At 40.3% G+C, this 18,745-nt stretch overlaps 1 pseudogene; it reads right to left on the reverse strand.

Moving 5' to 3' along the window:
- Positions 1–10,976: 10,976 nt before the first annotated feature.
- On the reverse strand, positions 10,977–11,339 carry LOC118543648 (cytochrome c oxidase subunit 6C pseudogene; annotated as a pseudogene).
- Between the last annotated feature and the right edge of the window lie 7,406 nt (positions 11,340–18,745).

Consider the following 18,745-nt stretch of genomic DNA (forward strand, 5'->3'; position numbering starts at 1 on the left):
TGTGCCTTCAACCCTCTGCCTCAGTTTCTCTCTGTAAATCCACGTGGTTGAAGCAAAGAGCAAACACCAATCCCTAAACATTTGCAAAGAAAGGTAGAAGCCACAAGACAATAGGGAAGGGAAGCACCGGCCTTTGCTGATAATTAAGCTTCGTATGCTGTGTGTCTGTCTCTCTGGGATGTTTAGCAAAGCAGAGGGTGTTTTTTTTCTAAAATAAAATGTTTTGTTTTAAATGTTTTTATATATATTTATTTTATATGTCTATACAATATATTGTAAATATATATCCACTTGAATCACCTTAAGGTAGATGTTCTTAGAGTAATAAGAAGGGAGATGTGAGGGAAAATTACTACTCTTTGCCACCAGCTGCCGCACTCCATGGGCAGGGAGTCCTGTTCAGCATAGAGGCCTTGGACTTTCTTCCCTCCTCCCTAAGCAGGCAGATGAGAAGCAGACCCCAAAATGTGAACTTAAAGCTGTCCCTGCTCTCAGCCCACACCTGGTGGTGGTGCTGGGGAAGGTCAGCAAGACGAATGGGAAAAGATTCTGCTCCTGCCTCCGGGAACTTTCCTTACACATAGAGTGCTTTCTTCTGTTGGGGAGTGATATTTCTTTCATTGGTCTTTTTAATAAAAGAAAATTTAAAACCTTCACTAGTATTACCGGGATAGTAAGAAAAGCTAGAACAGCAGGGATTCCGAGATCTAGTCCCAGGCCCACCGACATTTCCCCAACTGAAAAACAAGGACACGGTGATGAATACAAGTGCCTAATTACCATCACAGGGAGGACCCCTTCTGTGCTCCTTCCAATGTGCTGGTCTTGGCGAGAAGCCTAGAGAGAAACTGGGCTGGGAGGTGAGCTCAAATGCTGGCTCCTTGGCTGAGAACTGCAAGGCCAAAAGCTGAGCCCACCTGATCCATACAGTGAGGCAGAAAGTGGTAAGGGCCACGTGAGTGGTGCAGACAATTAAGGGCCAAAGCCTCCTGGCAAAGAGCAGTTTCCAGATAGGAAAGGAAGGCAAGGTGTCTCAAGTCAGAGCACTGACATTTGCAAAGTTCTCAAGGGACACTAGGAACTTTGGAGAGGAACACAAAAAGTGCTGTGGGGTAGGATGGACAATGATATCTGGAAAAAAGCAAGCAGGTAACGGATCATGGATCCTTTTAAGTGCTAGGCCCAGGAAGAAGATACATCCTGGAGAGAGTGGGAAACCTTTGGTGGTTTGGGGGCATAGGAAGACTGGGTACAAAAGTTTAGAAAGCAGCCTGAGGGAAAAGACCACCAGGGTGTGTGCCGAGAAATCCAGCTTCAAGCCCAGCTCCATGTGTGTGTCAGTGAGCTGGGGTCACCTAGGATAGTCAGCCCAGGCCACCCCAGGAGGCCTAGAGATAATAAGCAACTGTCAGCTATTTTCAATACTCCAGAAATCCTGTGTGTGCCTCAGGCAGGCAGCTAAGGCTCACCGTGCCACTGTCTTTCTGATGACAGTTTTGCCAACCCAAGTAGTGCTGGCCAGAAGTTCCAGTTCATGATAATAAATAATGGGAACAGGACATCTTCATAAATGCAGTGTTTGAGTAGGCAAAATCTTCAAAAACAAGATTCCCTGAGGTTGCAGGGGGCCAGGGGGGTGGGTCGGGAGAGGATAATTGTGTCTCAGCTCTGAGAGGACCTGGAACCAGCCAGTGGGCTCTGCCCATTGGGCACCTTAAGGAGGAAATAGACTGGAGCTCAGAAATGGCTGAATGATGGGCCTAATCCCAAACATTCTTATCTACAACTGGTCAGAGTGAGCAAGAAGGATTGGGGGTGAGGAGAGACAGAAAGGACTAAGGACATCCAGACCCTAACTTGGGAAAAAGCTAACAGAACACTCTTGTCCATGCGAACACAGGTGGGTATTTTCAGAGCCACTTAAACGAGCATAGACTTCGGAATAAGCCTGAACTGGGTTCAAATATCTGGTCCTTCATTCCTGTTCTTTGGAAAGTTCCTGCCTCCTTAATCTGTGAAATATGGATAATAAAGAAGAACTCAAAGGGGCTTTTTGAAAAATTACCTTAAGTTAGTTAACACAAATCAAGCGATGGACATTAGTAGCAAATTCTCAATATATGTTAGGGTTCTCCATGCTCTACCCCTTCCTCATGCTCACAAGATATGGGATCTGTCATCACTCTGGAGTCTCCTCATAAAGCTTTCAGAGAACCATCCACCTTACCTGAGCAGAAATCTAGGGACTGTCTCCAGACACTAGTTCCATGGACACAATGCAAAAATGTCAATGAGGACTGCTATGCTCTGTCCCCCAAAATTGATGTGTTGAAATCCTAGCCCCTGCCAGTGATATATTAGAAGGTGGGGCTTTTGGGTGGTGCTTAAGTCATAAGGATGAATCCTTCATGAATAGGATTAGTGCCTTAAAGAGGATCCAGACCAATCCCTTCCCTTTTTCATCATGTGAGGATACAACATGAAGTCAGGGGCCCCAGGAGAGAGCCCTCACCTGACCATGCTGGCATTCTAATCTCAGACTTCCATTTTGTTGTGGCAGTCCAAATGGACTAAGACAAAAAAAAATTGGACCACAAGGGTGCTGCTGTAACAAACCTAAAAATGTGGAAGCAGCTGGATATAGAGGGAAACGGACCTCAACATAATAAAAGGACATATAGGACAAGCCCACAGCTAACACCAAACTCAAAATGTAAAGCTGAAAGCTTTTCTTCTAAGATCCAAGATCAGAAAAAAAGATAAGGATGCCCATTCTTGCCACTTCTATTCAACATAGTACTGGAAGTCCTAGCCAGAGCAGTGAGGCAAAAAAGAAAATGCATCTAAATTGGAAAGAAAGAAGTAAACTGGAAAGGAAGAAGTAAAACTCTATTTGCAGATGACATATATATCATGTCAAAGCTAAAATAAACTATATATGTGTAAATATATAAAGATTCAACCAAGAAATTGTTAGAATGAGTTCAGTAAAGTTGTAGGATACAAAAATCAATATACAAAAATCAGTTGCATTTCTATACACTAATAACAAACTATTAGAGAAGTTAAGAAAATCCCATTTGTGAGTGAATAAAAAAAAAATACCTAGGAACCAATTTTACCGAGGAGATGAAAGATCCATACACTGAAAACTGTAAGACAGACACTGATGAAAGAAATTACAGAAGACACAAATAAATGAAAAGATACTCTATGTTCATCGACTAGAAGAATCAGTATTGTTAAAATATCCATACTCCCAAAGCAATCTACGGATTCAGTGCAATCCCCATCAAAATACTCTACCAAAATGACATTTTTCATAGAACTAGAACAAATAATTCTAAAATTTGCATGGAACCACAAAAGACCCCAAATAGCCAAAGTAATATTGAAAAAGATGAAGCTAGAGGCATCATACTTCTGATTTCAAACTATATTACAAAGTTACAGTCATCAAAACATTATGGTATTGGCATAAAAACAGACATAGATCAATAGAACAGAATAGAGAGCCCAGAAATAACCCCAGGCATACAAGGCCAATTAGTTTACGACAAAGGAGCCCAGAATATACAAGGGTGAAATGATAGTCTCTTCAATAAATGGTGTTGGGAAAACTGGACAGCCACATGCAAAAGAATTAAACCAGACCCTTATACCATACAAAAAAATCAACTCAAAATGGATCAGAAATTTGAGTGTAAAACCTGAAACCATAAACTCCTAGAAGAAAACACAGGGGCTAAGTTCCTTGACATCAGTCTTGACAATGATTTTTTGAATTTTACACCAAAAGCAAAGGCAACAGAAGCAAAAATAAACAAGTGGGGCTACATCAAATTAACATGCTTCTGCACAGCAAAGGAAACCATCAACAGAATGAATGAAAAGGCAACCTATGGGAGAAAATATTTGCAAATCATCTGATAAAGGGTTAATATCCTAAATATATAAAGAACTCATAACTCACTGGCAAAATAAATAATCTGATTTTAAAAAAAGAGGAACTGAACATTTTTCCAAAGATGACCAACAAATGGCCAACAAGTACATGAAAAGGTGTTCATCATTCATCATCAGGGAAATGCAAATCAAAACCACAATGAGATATCACCTCACACCAGTCAGAATGGCTAACATCAAAGACAAGAGATAACAAGTGTTGGGGAGAATGTGAGAAAAAGGAACACTTGTGCACTATTGGTGGGAATGTAAATTGGTGCAGCCACTATGGAAAACAGTATGCAGTTTCCTTAAAAATTTAAAAGTAGAACTACCATGTGATCCAGCAATCCCACTTCCAGGTATATAGCCAAAGGAAATGAAAACAATGTTGATGAGATATCTGTACTCCCACATTACAGAATTATTCACAATAGCCACCATATGGAAACAAGCTAAGTGTCCATCAGCAGATGAATGGATAATGAAGATGTGAGATACACACATATATAATGGAATATTATTCAGCTGTGAGAAAGAAGGGAATCCTGACATTTGTGACAACACAGATGGACTTTAAGGACATTATGCTATATGAAATAAGCCAAACAGAGAAAGACAAATACTATAAGGTATCACTTGGATGTGGAATCTAAAAAATAATAATAATAATAATCCTCAAACTCATACAAATAGAGGGGAAAAAGTGATTGCCAGAGGCTGGGGTGGGGGGCAGGGAAGGGAGAGGTTGGGGAAAGAGTACAAACTTTCAGCTATAAGATGAATAAGGTCTGAGGATCTAATGTACAAAATGGTGACTACGGTTGATAACACTGTATGGTGTAATGGAAATGTGTTTCGACAGTAGAAATTGTGTTCTCACACACACACAAAAACAATAGTGAGGTGATGGATGTGTTAAATGACTAAATGGAAGGAATCCTTCACAATGTAACCTGTGTAGCAAATCACCACAATATACACTTTAAATATCCTACAATTTTGTATGTCAGTTATGCCTCAATAAAGCTAAATTTTTTTAAAAATGGTACCAGGAGCAAGGAGCTGTAACAAATCTAAAAATGTACATGTGGCTTTGGAAGAGTTTGGAGGTTCGGAGAAAAAGCCTACATTGCCCTGAACAGACCTTTTTTTTTTTTTTAAAGATTTTTTATTTATTTATTTGAGAGAGAGAGAATGAGAGAGAGCAAGCACATGAGAGGGGGAGGGTCAGAGGGAGAAGCAGACTCCCTGCCGAGCAGGGAGCCCGATGCGGGACTCGATCCAGGGACTCCAGGATCATGACCTGAGCCGAAGGCAGTCGCTTAACCAACTGAGCCACCCAGGCGCCCGCCCTGAACAGACCTTTAAATGTGATTTGGGTGAGAGCTCAGAAGAGGAAGAGAGCTGTAGAGAAAGCCTCCATCTGCTTAGAGAATCAGAAGTGATGGCAAACTGAATGTTGATAGAAATATGGATGCTAAAGGTCATTCTGATGGGGTTTCCAACAGAAATGAGGAACGTATTATTGGAAACTCGAGGAAAGGTGATCCTTGTTAAAAAGTGGCAAAGAACTTGGCTGAATTGTGTTCATGTTCCAGTGTTTTGTGGAAGGTATAACTTGTGAGCAATAAAATTGGATATTTGTTTGAAGCTGTTTCTAAGCAAAGTATTGAAGGTGCAGCTTGGCTTCTCTTGAGTTTTTCTAGTAAAATATGAGAAGAGAGGACTTAAAGACAGAATTGTGAAAAGAAGCAGAAACATAAGGTTTGAAAAATGCTCCATCTATCCCTATTGCAAAAAATGTGGAAGGATGTTCTGAAGAAAACACAAGGGTGTGGCCAATTGACCCTTTGATATGGAGATTAGCGTAGGTATGAAGCGTGGACTTCAGGGAAAAGAGACTGGAAGGAAAGAAGGAAGATTGTTGTACTTTTTTTTTTTTTTAAGGTTTTATTTATTTATTTGACAGAGAGAGAGACAGCAAGAGAGGGAACACAACAGGGGGAGTGGGGGAGGGAGAAACAAGCTCTCTGCAGAGCAGGGAGCCCAATGGGGGGCTCGATCCCAGGACCCTGGGATCATGACCTGAGCCGAAGGCAGATGCCCAAGGACTGAGCCACCCAGGCGCCCCCCAGATTGTTGTACTTCTTAAACTTTACAGGATGGGATCACAGAACTACTCAACTTCTAACATGCTCTTTTCTTTAAGAGAAGAAGATTGGGGTGCCTGCCTCAGTTGGTAGAGCATGTGACTCTTGATCTAAGGGTCATGAATTTGAGCCCCACACCAGGCATATAGTCTACTTAAAAAAAAAAAAGAAGAAGAAGAAGAAGGACCCCAAAGGCAATTCAGAGGTCATCAGAGCTGCCTCAGTTTCAAAAGGCAGCGTTGGGGGGGGGGGGGAAGGACCACATTGCCTGGGTTGAAGAAGAAGAAGGACCCCAAAGGCAATTCAGAGATCATCAGAGCTGCCTCAGTTTCAAAAGGCGGGGTTGGGGGGGGGAGGGACCACATTGCCTGGGTTTTAATAGGCCAGATACTGAGCCCCACCCAAATCTGTGGGCACCAGACTCTTGCCCAGCAGAGCCGTGGGGGTGGGGCCCCTCCTGAAGACTCCACAGTAGTGCTGCTGACATTTTATTCTAGCCCAGGAGAGCTGCTGTGTGGACTGTGTCCAACAAAGCCATGGGGCAGGTATACCCCAGGGGGTCCAGTGTGTCTGAAAGACAAGACCTCTACTCAGTGTACCTGGAAGGTGGCAGAGCATCAAGTTAAAGATGGTTCTCAGCCTTAAGATTTAATATTTGCCTTGTTGGGTTTTGAACTGGGTTGGGACCTGTCACCCCTTCCTTCTCTATTTTTTTTTAAGATTTTGTTTATTTATTTGTCAGAGAGAGAGAGCACAAGCAGGGGGGCAGCAGACAGAGGGAGAAGTAGGCTCCCCACTGAGCAGGGAGTCCGATGCAGGACTCGATCCCAGGACCCTGGAATCATGACCTGAGCCCAACTTAACCAACTGAGCCACCCAGGTGTCCCTCTCTCTATTTCTTTTGGAGTGGTAATGTCTACCCTGTGCCTTCCTACCATTGTATTTTGGAAGTACATAATTTGTTTGATTTCACAGGTTCATAGCTGGAAGGGAATTTACCTCAGGATGAATCATACCTTGAGTCTCGCACATATCTGACTTGGATGCTATTTAGAGGAGACTTTGACTTTTAGACTTTTAAGTTGATGCTGGAATGAGTTAAGGCTTTTGGGGTTGTTGGGATGGAAAGGCTATTTTACATGTAATAAGAACATGAATGTTGAGAGCTAGAGACAGAATGCTATGGTCTGAATATTTATCCCCCCGCAATTTATGTTGAAATCCCAACTCCCATAGGTGATGGTATTAGTAGCTGGGGCCTTTGGGAGGTACTTAAGTCATGAGAACAGAGTCCTCCTGAATAGGCTCAGTGCCTTATAAAAGAGGATCCAGAGAGATCCCTTCTCCCTTCGGCCATGGGAGGATATAACAAGAAGTCTGTGACCTAGAAGAGAGCCCTCAGCCAACCATGTGGTACCCTAATTTTGGACTTCCAGCCTCCAGAACTGTTAGAAATAAATTTCTGTTGGGACGCCTGGGTGGCTCAGTCAATTGAGTGACTGACTCTTGATTTCAGCTCAGGTCATGATCTCAGGGTCGTGGGATGAAGCCCCGCATTGGGCTCTGTGCTCAGTGGGGAGTCTGCTTGTCTCACTCATTCCCTCTGCTTCCCCCCACCCCCGGCTGCTTTCTCTCTCAAAAAAATAAATAAAACCTTTAAAATAAAAAAAAATAAAATAAATTTCTGTTGTTTATAAGCTATCCAGTTTGTGGTATTTTGTTATAGCAGCCCAATGGACTAAGACAGAAAAGGCTGAGCTCTAAGTCTGGGTGTGCTTACAGTGGGGTCTTGAGCAGCTCAAGGGCCTTCTGGAGTCTTGGTTTCCCTAGAGTGCATAAGGAGAGACTGAATGAAAAAATCCCTAAGATCTCTTCTATATCTAGAAGGATTCTAATCTGGGATCATGGATGAAGCTAAAGTCTGGGTAAAAATATTCCATATCCAGTGGTGTTGTCAGTAACAGTATTAATCTCAGTGGGAAACAACAGACCAGCAGCCTAGCCAAAAATTTAACAGACATGAGAAATAAGACAGCCCTAGGGGGCCTTATAAGCTCTCCCTGAAGGAAAGACCAGACGGCCCAATCTATCCCCACATCACTAACTGGCTGTGAACTTATACACATGTCTAGAGGAGATGCAAGAGGGCCCATCAGAAGGCAAAAGCCAGAGCAGACTAAAAAACTGCCTAAATTTTTAATGTGCTCCCCAACACACACACACATGCATGCACACACAGACAATTAACAGAAGGTGGAAGCCTTAGTTGGCACAAGGTCTTTGAGCACAACATCTGCCCAAACCTTTGGCTGACCATTAGGTGACTGGCTGACCATTAGTCACAAAGGTGATACCTATGAAGCTAGGCTTAAAAATAAGAATGAGTGGGGCATCTGGCCGGCTCAGTCAGAGGCGCATGCAACTTGATCAAGCCTCACATTGAGTATAAAAATTACTTTAAAATAAATTTTAAAAAATAAAAACAAGAATTTTTTTAAAGAAAAGATTTTATTTATTTGAGGGAGAGACAAAGCACAAGCAGGGGGAGGGACAGAGGGAGGACAAACAGACTCCCCACTGAGTGGGGAGCTCAATGTGGGGCTTGATCCCAGGACCCTGAGATCATGACCTGAGCTAAAGTCAGACGCTTAACCAACTGAGTCACCTAGGCTCCCCGAAAACAAGCATTTTTATATATTTTTAAAAGATTTTATTTATTTGACAGAAAGAGAGAGCGCACAAGCAGGCTAAGTGGCAGGCAGAGAGGGAGAAGCGGGCTCCCCGCTGAGCAGAGAGCCAGCTGCAGGGCTGGATCCCAGGACCCTGGGATTATGACCTGAGCTGAAGGCAGACGCTTAACCAACTGAGCCATCCAGGTGCACCAAAACAAGAATTTTTGAAAAGAAAAACTGAGCAGAGACTTTAGCTTCTGCATACCATAGGGGAAACAGAATCCACAGATTTAGTCTAGTCAGGTTATTAAAAAAAAAAAACAAAAACCTTTGGGGAGAAAGTCAGAATCCATAGTTGCTATATTATAAAAAATGTACAAAAAATTATGAGACATTCAAAGAAACAGGAAAGCATAACCCATCCTCAGCTCGGAAGAAAAAAAAAAAAATAGACAATAGAAGCTGTTTCTGTGTAGGTCCAGATGTTAAACTTAACAGATAAAGACTTCAGCTATTATAGAAATTTTTAAAGTAAATTTTGAATAAAATTCTGATATATGCTATAATAGTGATAAGCCTTGAAGACATTTATGCTAAAGGACACATTACTCCAAACACAAAACAGGAAATATTGTATGATTCCACTTATATGAGGTATCTAGAATTGTCAAATTCACAGAGACAAAGTAGAAAAGTGCTTACCAGATGCTGAAGGGAGGAGAAAATGGGGAGTTACCATTTTAGGGGTACAGGGTTTCAGTTAGGGATAATGAAAAAGTTCTGGAGATGGATAGTGGGGATGGGTGCATAACAATGTGAATATACTTAATGCCACTGAACTCTACACTTAAAAACTGTTAAAATGGTAAAGTTTATGTTATGTTATATTTACCACAATTTTTAAAAATCTGAAGTTGAAAAGTACAATAACAGATGAAAAATTAACTAGTGGGACTAAATAGTAGATTCAAGAAGGCAGAAGAAATAATCTGTAAACTTGAAGATAGAGCAATAGAAATCAACCAATGTGAAGAACAGAGCCTCAGAGACCCATGCAACATCAGGTATGCCAATTTATGTGTGTTGAGAATGCCAGAAACAGAAGAGAGGAAAAGGGGCAGAAAAAAATATTTGAAGATATAATGGCTAAAAACTCCCCAAATATGATGGACAACAATCTGTAGATCTAAGACGCTCAATAAATCCCAAGGAGGATAAATACAAAGAGAGCTATACCTAGATACATTATAGCCAACCTGTTGAAATACAAAGAGAGGGGCGCCTGGGTGGCTCAGTCGTTAAGCGTCTGCCTTCGGCTCAGGTCATGATCGCAGGGTCCTGGGATCGAGCCCCGCATCGGGCTCCCTGCTCCACGGGAAGCCTGCTTCTCCCTCTCCCACTCCCCCTCCTTGTGTTCCTTCTCTCGCTGTGTCTCTCTCTGTCAAATAAATAAATAAAATCTTTAAAAAAAAAAAAAAAAAAAAAAGAAATACAAAGAGAAAATCTTGAAAGGAGCTAGGAGAACTCATCACATTTAGAGGAACAACAAAACAAAAACCAACTGACAAATAACAGCAATGGAAACCAGAACGCAGTGGGCTGATATATTCAAAGTGTTACAAGGAAAAAAAAACAAAAACCCAAAACCTGTCAAACAAGAATCCTATATACAGCAAAACTATCCTTAAAACAAATATGAGTGTTGCCTGGCTGGCCCAGTCGGTAGAGCATGTGACTCTTGATCTCAGGGTTGTGAGTTCAAGCCTCACACTGGGTGTAGAGATTACTTTGAAAAATAACATCTTTTTTTTTTTTTCTAAGTAGGCTTCATGCTGGATGTGGAGCCCAACATGGGGCTTGAACTTACGATCCTGAGATCAAGACCTGAGGTGAGATCAAGAGTCAGATGCTTAACTGACTGAGCCACCCAAGCTCCCCAAAAATAAAATCTTAAAAAACAAAACAAAACGAAAAAACAAAGATGAAATAAAGACATTCCCAGGAAAAAGACCTCAAGAATTTATTGCTAGAAGACCTACCTTACAAGAAATATTAAAGGTAATCATTCAAGCTATAAAGAAATGATTCCAGACAGTAATTTGAATCTGCACAAAGAAATAAACAGGCATTTAAAAAGGTAAATATATGGATAAGATTGCATAAAACATATTGTATGTTAACTACAATTTTTTTTTAATTTGGTAGTTGTTTATTTATCAAGAGAAACTATTCCATAACACAATATTCATGTTTCATAGTTCAGGAACACAGGTCAGTGACAAACTTCAATGGAACTCAACCCAAAGAAATTCTTTACATTCCAAAATCACTTGGCACTCTGAAAGATACCAGCCTTCTTCATCTCCTCAAAATCTTTCATGGAATCATAATTTCTGTAGAAATCTGCATATGCCTTCTTTCTTGGTTTAGCCACAGCAAACTTATAGAAAGCTGCAACCCCCAGGGATACAGCAAACACTCCAACAGTATGAAATCACAATCACTTGGCCAGAGGGCCTCACATCTGAGGTTTCATCAAAGCACTGGAAGTCATGGTAGTTGTTGTCCTCAACACCAACCTCAAACCCAGCATCCTTCCTAACTGATACAGAAATGGACAGCCTAACTATACTTCAATTAAAAAAAAGAAAAACATAGTTGAATAAAAAAATAAAAGGATTGCATAAAGCAATAATTATATCTTTGTATTTGGGGGTTTGTGGCATATATAAATGTAATAAATATTACAACTACACAAAGTAAGGGGAAGAAAAAGTGATCTATATTAATCTCAAATATCCCTGATGGTCTAGTGGTTAGGATTCAGTGCTCTCAAATAGACTATAATCTAATCTCTAGAACCACCAAGAAAATGATCTAATGAAGGGTTAATATGCAGAATATATAAAGAACTTCTATAATTCAACAACAAAAACCCAAATAACTTGATTTTAAAATGGGTATATGACTTGAATAGATACTTCTCTGAAGATTATAGACAAAGGGCCAACAAGCATATGAAAAGATGCTCAACATCACTAATGATTAGAGAAATGCAGAGTGAACCACGAGATATCACCTCACAACTATTAGGATAACTTCTATCAAAAAAACAAAAACCAAGCAGAAAACAGTATTGATGAGGATGTGGAGAAATTAGAATCCTTGTGCATGGTTGGTGAGATTATAAATGGTGCAACCACTATGGAAAACAGTGTGGTAGTCCCTCAAAAAGATTAAAAATAGAATTACCATATAATCCAACAATCCCAAGTCTAGGTATATATTCAAAAGAATTAAAAGCAGGATCTTGAAGAGACATTGTACATCTATATTCATAGCAGCATTATTCACAATAGTCAAGATATGGAAGCAACCCAAATGTCCATTGACTGATGAATGGATAAACAAAATGTGGTATATACATACAATGGAGTATTCAGAAAAACTGTTACATGGATCCTGATACATGCTACAACATGGATGAACCTTGAGGACATTATGCTTAGTGAAATAAGTCACAAAAAGACAAATACTATATGATTTCATTTATATGAGATGTCTAAAGAAGTCAAATTCATGGAAAAGAATGTAGAATGGTGGTCACCAGGGGCTGGGAGAGGGGGAAGTAGGGAGTGCTTGCTTAATGAGTGTAGAGTTTCAGTTCTGATTAAAAAGCTCTGGTGAGGGCGCCTGGGTGGCTCAGTCGTTAAGCGTCTGCCTTCCGCTCAGGTCAGCCTTCATGATTCCAGGTCCTGGGATCAAGCCCCACATCGGGCTCCCTGCTCAGCAGGAAGCCTGCTTCTCCCTCTCCCACTCCCCCTGCTTGTATTCCCTCTCTCGCTGTGTCTCTCTCTGTCAAATAAATAAATAAAATCTTTAAAAAAAAAAAAAAAAAAAGCTCTGGTGAGGGGCGCCCGGGTGGCTCAGTTGGTTAAGCGACTGCCTTCAGCTCAGGTCATGATCCCAGGGTCCTGGGATCGAGCCCTGCATCGGGCTCCCCGCTCTGCGGGAAGCCTGCTTCTCCCTCTCCCACTCACCCTGCTTGTGTTCCCTCTCACACTGTCCCTCTCTGTCAATTAAATAAATAAATAAAATCTTTAAAAATATATAAATAAATAAATAAATAAAAAGCTCTGGTGATCTGTTAAGCACAGCAATCGGAATAGTCTTTTTTTTTTTTTTTAAGTAGCCCAATGTGGGACTTGAACTCATGACCCCAAGATCAAAAGTTGCATGCTCTACTGACTGAGCCAGCCAGGCGCCCCAGAATATTCCTAACACTACTTAAAATGTACACTTAAAATGTACACTTAAAAATAGTTAAGATAGGGGGCGCCTGGGTGGCTCAGTCGTTAAGCGTCTGCCTTTGGCTCAGGTCATGATCCCAGGGTACTGGGATCGCGCCCCGCATCGGGGTCCCTGCTCCGCAGGAAGCCTGCTTCCCCCTCTCCTTCTGCCCCTGCTTGTGTTCCCTCTCTCACTGTGTCTCTCTCTGTCAAATAAATAAATAAAATCTTAAAAAAAAAAAAAATAGTTAAGATAGAAATTTTATGTATTTTTACCATAATTTTTTCAAAAGAATAAATATATGGTAAAAACAACAGTGGAATTAAAATGGCTTACTAACACAAAAGAAGTCAGTAAAGGAGGAACAAATGGACAAATCCTTATCATTAATTACATTAGATTTGGAAGGACTAAACACTCTAATCAAAAAACAGAGACTGGGATGCCTGGGTGGCTCAGTCGTTAAGCCCCTGCCTTTAGCTCAGGTCATGATCCCAGGGTCCTGGGATTGAGTCCGGCTTCGGGCTCCTTGCTCAGCGGGGAGCCTGCTTCTCCCTCTGCCTGCCGCTCCCCCTGCTTTTGTGGTCTTGTGCGGTCTTTCTCTGACAAATAAATAAATAAAATCTTAAAAAAAAAGAGAGAGACTGTCAGAGTGGATAAAAAACAAAATCCAACTCTGTGTGGTCTAAGAAACACACTTTAGATTCAAAGACATAAATTGGGGGAAAAAAAGACAAATTGAGGGTGCCTGGGTGGCTTAGTCAGTTGGACATCCAACTCTTGATTTTGTTCTGCTCAGGTCGTGATCTCAGGGTCATGAGATCGAGCCCACCCCCCACCCCCCTTCCAGCTCTGCACTCAGCAAGGAGTTGGCTTGAGATTCTTCCTCTGCCCCTCCCACATTCACTCATGCTCTCTCTTTAAAATAAATAAATCTTCTTTTTTTTTTTTAAGAGACATAAATAGGTTAAAGGTAAAAGTATGGGGTGCCTGCCTGGCTCAGTCAGTAGAGCATGCAATTCTTGATCCTCTGGTTGTAAGTTCAAGCCCCACTTTGGGTATAGAGACTACTTTAAAAAAATAAAACTTAAAAAAAAAAAAGTAAAAGTATGGAAAAACATATACCATATAAATAGTAACCATAAGAGAGCTAGAGTGGCTGTATTAATATTGTTAAATATATACATTGAGATAAATATCACTAGAAACAAAGAGGAACATTTATAATTATTAACATATCAATTTGTCAGGAATTTGTCTAACTATTATTAATGTATACACACCTAAAAACAGCTCCCAAATACGTAAAGCAAAAATTGACAGAAGTAGGGAGGGGGGTGGAGTGATGGGTAAAATGAGTGAAAGGGATTAAGAGGTACAGATTTCCACTTATAAAATAAGTAGGTCATGAGGATAAAAAGCACAGCATAGGGAATATAGACAATAATGTGGTAATACACTTATTGTAGTGAGCATTTTGTAATGTATGTAATTCAATCATTGTGTATACAACTGGAACTAACTTAATATATGTCCACTATACTTCAATTAACTTTTTTTTTTTTTTAATTTAAAACCATGGAAATGTCCTGGTCAAACCAGAAGGGTTGATCACCCGAGCAAGAGAGCAGTTCCTAGAGGCCAGCATCCTGGGCATGATGAACATTACAGAGAGTGAACTTAGAGGAGAAGTCAGAAGATACACACTATGACGCCGTGGTAAATATTTATAAATTTGAATAAAGAACCATGATTAATTATCTTAAAAATTGACAGAAGTAAACAAAAGAAGAAATAGGTAAGTCAACAGAGTAACAGGTCAGGATCAATAACTTAAACTTCCATCCTAAGAAAGTGGAAAAAAAAGAACTAAACCCAAATCAAGCACACTGGAGTAAAAAATAAAGATGAGAGTGGTAACTAATGAAACAGAAAACAAAAAGCAATAAATAAAAATTAATAAAACCCTAAATTAGTTATTTGAAAAGATCAACAAAAATCGACAAGCAAGAGAGAAAACACAAATTTCCAAAATCAGGAATGAAAGAGATCTTGCTAGTGATCCTTCTGAAATTAAAAGAATTATAAAGGAATATTATAAACAACTTTATGCCAATAAGACAACTTAAATAAAATGAACAAATTCCTAGAAAGACACCATTTACAAAAACTGACTTGAGAAGAAACAGAAAATCTGAATAGACAATAACAAGTGAAGAAATCAAGCTAATAATTAAAAATCTTCCCACAAAGAAAAGCCCAGTCCTGGAAGTCTTCGTTGATGAATTTTCTTATCAATATCTGAAAGAAGAAATACCAGTCTTTCACAAACTCAGAAAACAGAAAACATTTTCCAAGTCTTTCTCTGAGGCCAGTATTATCCTGATACCAAAGCAAACAAAGACATCACAAGAAAGGAAAACTACAGACCAATATCCCTCATGAACACAGATGCAAAAATTCTTAGCAAATATTAGCAAACCAAATCCAGCAACATATTACAAAAAATTATACATCACAGCCAGGTGGGATTTGTCTCAGGAGTGCCAAGTTAGTTTACCATCTAAATCAATTAATGTAATATACCATATTAATAGAATAAAGGGCAAAACCCACATGATCATCTCAATAGATGCAGAAAAAAACATTTGGTAAAATTCAACACCCATTCTAAATAAAAATTCTCAAACTATGAAAAGAAAGGAATTTCCTCAACCTGATAAAGGGCATCTATAAAAAAAAAACCAAACTAACATCATACTTAATGGTGAAAGATTGAATACTTTTCCCTCCTAAAATCAGGAACAAGGCAAGAATGTTGACTCTTGCCATTCTACTCATACTGGAGGTTCTAGCCAGTGCAATAATTGCTAAATAAATATTATAGGCTTGTAGATTGGAAAGAATTAAAACTATCTTTATTCATAGAGGGCATGATCCTATGTGAGGAATGGGTTTTTAAAAACCAGAATAAACATATTCAGTAAAGTCACAGGGTTCAAAATCAATATACAAAAAAAATCAACTGTGTTTCTGTATACCAGCAAGGAGCGATCCAAAAATAAAACTATAGAAATAAGCATTGACAATAGCATCAATAATGGTAGAATACTAATGAAATTTTACAAAAGAAGTGCAAGATTTATACACTGAAAATTATAAAACAGAGAGAAATTGAATATAAGTAAACAAAGAGACATTCCATGTTCATGGATTGGAAGACTCAATGTTGTTAAGATCGCAATTCTCCCTAACTTGATCTATGGAGTCAATGTCATCCCTATCAAAATCCCATTAAGCATTTTTATAGAAATTAGCAAATTTATACTGAAATTTATATGGAATTGTAAAGAACCCAGAATAGCCAAAACAATTTTGGTAAAACTTTGGCAGACTTAAACTACCCATTTTCAAAACTTCTACCAGTATAAAAACAGGCAAATAGAATGGAACAAAATTAAGAGTCTAGAAATAAATCCTCATATTTATGGTCAATTGATTTTTTACAAAGGAGTCAAGGCAATTCAATGGGGGAGAAATAGTCCTTTTCAACCAATGGTACTGGGACAACTGGATATGCATATGCAAAATTATATTTTTAGACCCTCACACCATAGGCAAAAAATAACTCAAGATAGATTATAGACCTAAATGTAAGCTCTAGGGGCGCCTGGGTGGCTCAGTTGTTAAGCGTCTGCCTTTGGCTCAGGTCATGATCCCAGGGTCCTGGGATCGAGCCCCACATCAGGCTCCCCACTCAGCAGGGAGTCTGCTTCTCCCTCTCCCTTTGCCCCTGCTTGTGTTCCCTCTCTCGCTGTCTCTCTCTCTGTCAAATAAATAAATAAAATCTTTAAAAATAAATAAAAAAATGTAAGCTCTAAAACTTTACAAAACTTCTGGAAGAAAGCAGAGGAGAAAATCTTTGTGACCTTGGGTTGGGCAAAGATTTCTTAGATATGACCCCCAAAACACCCACCCATAAAAGAAAAAAAATTGATAAATTACACCATCAAAATTAAAAACATTTGTGATTCAAAAGACAGCATTAAAAAAATAAGACTAGCAGAACTACTCTGGGAGAAAATATTTTGCAAGTCTTAGCTGATAAAGGATTTTTATTTAGAATATATAAAGAATTCTTATATGCGATAATACAAGCAAGCAACTCAATTAAAAATGAGCAAAAGAGGGGCACTTGGGTGGCTCAGTTGGTTAAGCATCTGACTCTTGATTTCAGCTCAGGTCATGATCTCAGGGTTGTGAGTCCGAGCCCAGCATCAGGCTCTGCACTCAGTGGGGAGTCTGCCTGTCCCTCTCCCTTCCCTGCCCCCCTGCCCCCCACACTCTCTAAAATAAATACATCTTTAAAAAAAATAACAATAAAAATGAGCAAAAGATTTGAATAGACATTTCACCAAGGAAGGTAGATATATGGATGACTAATAAACACAAGATAGCCATCCCACATCATCCGACACTAGGGAAATATAAAGCCACAAGAAAGTCCATTGCTTACTAGAATGGCTAGAACCCAAAGACAGACAATAACAAGTATTAGTGGGGATGTGGAGTAACTGGAACACTCACACCTTGCTGGTGGGAATGCAATGTGGTGCAGCCACTTTGGAAGACAGTTTGGCAATTTCTTAAAAAGTAAAACATAAACTTACCATATGACCTAGCAATTCCATGCCTTGGTATCCATCCAAGAGAAGTGAAAAACATGTCCCACAGAGACTTGTGTTTGTTTGGATCAGCTTTACGCCTAATAGTGGAGATCTGGAAATAACTCAGATGTTCATAAATGGGTGAGCAGATAAGCCAAATGTGGTGGAGCCACACCACGGGGACTGCAGCGGTCCGGAGAAATAAATCAGCGATGTGGGCTGTGACGTGGATGAACCTTATGCTACGTGAGAGAGGCCAGACACAGAGCCTACACAGGGTAGGATTCTTCCCGGAAACACTGAGAGAGGACAGCTCCCGAGCTAGGGAAGGCAGATCAGCTACCGTGTGGAAGGGCACACCAGCATCGAGTTATGGATTGGGCTGATGGAAATGTTCTAGAAGTCAAGTGTGTTGATGGCAGCAGAAATTTACTAAAAACATCACGGAATTGTGCATTTACAGTGGGTGAACTTTATGGTATGTAAATCACACCCCACTATGAAAACTGTGAAAGTCCCGCAAAGGGTAGGAGTACACGAACCTCACTAGCAACACCCAAAGGCCTGCCTCCCGCCTTTGCACCCGTGTCCACCAGCAGCTCCTCTAACACCCACGGTTCTCCCTGCAGGGATCCTCCCCGACGTGTAAAGGTGTTCACATTTAGCTCATGGCACTGCTCGGGAGAGGACTGCCTTCCTGCCTGTCCTCCCACACGACCCAACTCCTCGGCCGGATCTTGGGACCAGAGAAGCAGGACCACCTGTGTCGGAAGCTCCTTCCGCAGGCCCCCGTGAGCTCCCGCGGACGAATCGTGAAGTCTAAACTTCTATTGGGCAGCTAAGCCCAGAAATGGACCCCAGCACCTTTCTTTTTTTTTTTTTTTTTTTTTTTTTTTAGATTTTATTTATTTATTTGACAGAGAGAGACATAGTGAGAGAGGGAACACAAGCAGGGGGAGTGGGAGAGGGAGAAGCAGGCTTCCCGCGGAGCAGGGAGCCCGATGCGGGGCTCGATCCC

The sequence above is a fragment of the Halichoerus grypus genome, chromosome 2, assembly GCF_964656455.1.
Source record: "Halichoerus grypus chromosome 2, mHalGry1.hap1.1, whole genome shotgun sequence".
Lineage (NCBI taxonomy): Eukaryota > Metazoa > Chordata > Mammalia > Carnivora > Phocidae > Halichoerus > Halichoerus grypus.